This window comes from Pinus tabuliformis, chromosome 2_2, assembly GCF_031772625.1.
Source record: "Pinus tabuliformis cultivar Carrire ecotype Pingquan chromosome 2_2, CPIR1, whole genome shotgun sequence".
Classification (NCBI taxonomy): Eukaryota; Viridiplantae; Streptophyta; class Pinopsida; order Pinales; family Pinaceae; genus Pinus; species Pinus tabuliformis.
The window spans coordinates 347,210,931-347,214,013 of NC_142300.1; the positions used below are offsets into that span (position 1 = coordinate 347,210,931).

A 3,083-nucleotide genomic window follows, 5' to 3' on the forward strand; every position below is an offset into this window, starting at 1 on the left:
GGAGATATGGATAAGATATGCCAACCAAATCCTCCATGATTTTCTCCTTAGGAATAAGCTTTTATAATTATCTCCTTAATATGGTGGAGGAGATATTTGAGAAGTCTCTTGGAATTAATTCTTCACATATTTCCTACACATCACAAAACTCACATATTCTTGAGATATATATAAAAATACGTATATTTTCTAATATTTAATCTTAAATTCCCTTGTAATACAAAAATGAATAAAATGGAAAATAAGAAGGTGAAACCCAAATGTATTTATGAAAATGATATGATAAAAGGTTAATGGGATGATGAAATGTAAGGAATAGTGAAGAAAAAGGTGGATGAAAATATGACATTTCTAAGTCCCAACATCCTCACAAACTGAACTTGTTGCATGTCCTCATGCAACCATGCATGGGTCTCTTTAAGAACATTTGGCATCTTGAACTTTGGCTTTACATGATGATGTCTTTTAATAATGAATGTTTCTAGGATATGTGAAAGATATGAGTAACAACTTACATTTTCTTATGGTTGGTTCTTGTGTGACAACCATGAATACAAAGAATGTTGGTTCTTGTGTTAACAACATTCATTTCTTTTTCTGTTCTCTTTTCTTCAATAATAATGTAAACACTCACTGGAAATCATAATGTGCATAAGAAAGCCCTTTTGTAATATTAATGAAGCATGTCAATATTGCGTATGAAGCAAAGTGCAACAAAGTATCATTGGAAAATAAATGTTGGTGAATGGTAAATGAGAAAAATGGAGTGATAGTGGTGAAGAAATGGAATCTTGGTAGTGAATATGTAGTGAATATAGTTCTCCCCCCCCCCCCCCCCCCCCCCCCCCCCAACTGAATTGGTTGCATGTCCTCATGCAACTTGACATGGCTCATGAAAGGAAATGTAGCATGGTGAGGGAATTTTCCAAAATATTCAAGTTAGCATATAAGGAATTGCATGATTAAAGATTAGAAAACAACATACCTCTACTTACCCAAGAATGATGAACTATGCAATAGGAATGTAGCTACTGCTACTGTTGGATCAGGAAAATGTGACTGATGTTGTTGTAACTGCATCCTGGGAAATGAAGGAATCTAAACTGCTGATGCTGAATCATGGAAAAGATAAATGCTGAAAGTGGAACTGTGGTACTCTCATAGATCAAAATTCATACTGCTATAACTGCTGAGGGAGTCGTGAAAAAGTGTATAGTCTTCATCTGCTACTAAACTTCTTGGTACAATTCTAATCATGCGAAAGAATGTGTTGATGTCGAGCATGAAAGAAAATCATTGGATTACTGGCCATTGAAGCATGCCGTTAACCAATGCGAGGCAACTCACCATTGATGTCAATGAGTGCCAAGGTACCCAGGTACATCTTGCAAAATGAAAATAGAGGGGTTGAAATCGAGCCATTTGAAAGATCTGACAATCAAGGGACATTGATGTATTCCCATGATTGTCAGCGAGAGAACTTGCCATTGAGGCATGCAAGTCTCAAGGTACCCAAAATGAACTCTAGTCTATTTCCCAGATAAGGTGCTGATGTCGATGGGGCAAGACTTGTTGAAAGGTGGGCCTTAAGGAATCCCACATCAGTCAACACGAGTTTGTACAAAAAGATTTGGTAGGACTATAAATGGAAAGAACTCACGGACAAGCAGTGTGGATCAACATGGCGAGGAAAGCAAGGCAATGTAATCATGGAAAGGGAATGAGTTTTATTCAAAAGGAAAACTAGAAGGCAAAAATAAACTGAAAAGGATAAAGGAATGTATGCGATTCAGAAAAATAGGCGTGTATGAAGTCGTGAGTGATAAGGAAATGGAAGATTGCTGCAACATAAGGATGGTCTAGGCATGAGTAGTCATGACGCAAAAGGATTTTTGTGTAGTGGAAAATGTCATGATATGTGCAGTGAAGAATTAGTTCCTTCAAGCGTCCAATGATGCATGTTTCATTGTGATTTCGAAAAATCACTTTTGCATTAGATTGTCTTCAATTCTTAGCACCATTCCTGCATAAAAATTGTCACCTGTGTGTGCCATCTCCATTGATCATTCTTGTATGAAGTGACTCAAAAACAAATTAGCTCATTTTCAAGAATTTATGAAATGTCCATTATTTATTTATGTATTTATTTATTTTTATTTTTTTAATTTTTTTTATAATATAACATAATAACATATTTTAGAAAATAAAAATAACCAAATAACATGTTTTAGAAAATAAAAATAACCGAACTATCCTTTCCTGGAATTGCACTTCACATTCTTCTATGAAACCCTCTGTGTGAATCGTTGATGATTATCATTTAACAAAGTACAAGCACACATCAAATTCAACTGGTACTTCATTCATGTGGGCCGAGAGATTCCTTGATTCTGAGATTGTGCACCAATAGTTCAAGGTCGAACTGTCCATAGGTCAATTGACTGCACTCAATGAGCCACAACGATTCCTCAAAAATCTCCACAGCGTAGGGCATCATTAAACCCTCTTTCTACTTGAAACCATATTCTTCATGGGCCTTATCGAGCAGCATAAGGAAGATTAGATGCGATAAATACACAGTGGGAATCACAAATCTTTTGTGTTCTTCCCCACCATAAACAACCAAGCATCCTTCAGGGATTTCGTTGTCACTGGAAGGGCTAGAACCCTTTCTGTTTAGATACTTGGGCCACGTCTGAGAATCATCACTCAGAGATCTGTAATGATGCTTCCCTTTAGATTGAGATGACCCCAACCCTCGAACCATTTTCATTAAAGTCTTCACAGAATCTAGCCTCACTAGATTCTTCACAGAATTTAGTCTCCTGAGGCTCATGGCTCACAGTGCGCACCAGAGAAAGAAGATTTCGGTCCCTTCTCTGCCCAAAACCAGTTTGAATGGCTGTTGTTTTTGCCAGGTGTCCTTAAACTTGCGCATAGTGTTTGCAGCCCATGCTCTATAGTGCAAGAAAATCCATCACAAAAATTGAATTGGCATTATCTCTTCCTTACTTCGTGGACAAAAAGCTTGATTTTCTCAGAAAGCCCGATTTTCTTATGGATTTTTGCAGATTTTGTGTGCT

General features: G+C 36.9%; 1 pseudogene; it reads right to left on the reverse strand.

Moving 5' to 3' along the window:
- Window positions 1-2,359: 2,359 nt before the first annotated feature.
- LOC149192690 (auxin-responsive protein SAUR32-like) lies at window positions 2,360-2,836 on the reverse strand (annotated as a pseudogene).
- Window positions 2,837-3,083: the final 247 nt, after the last annotated feature.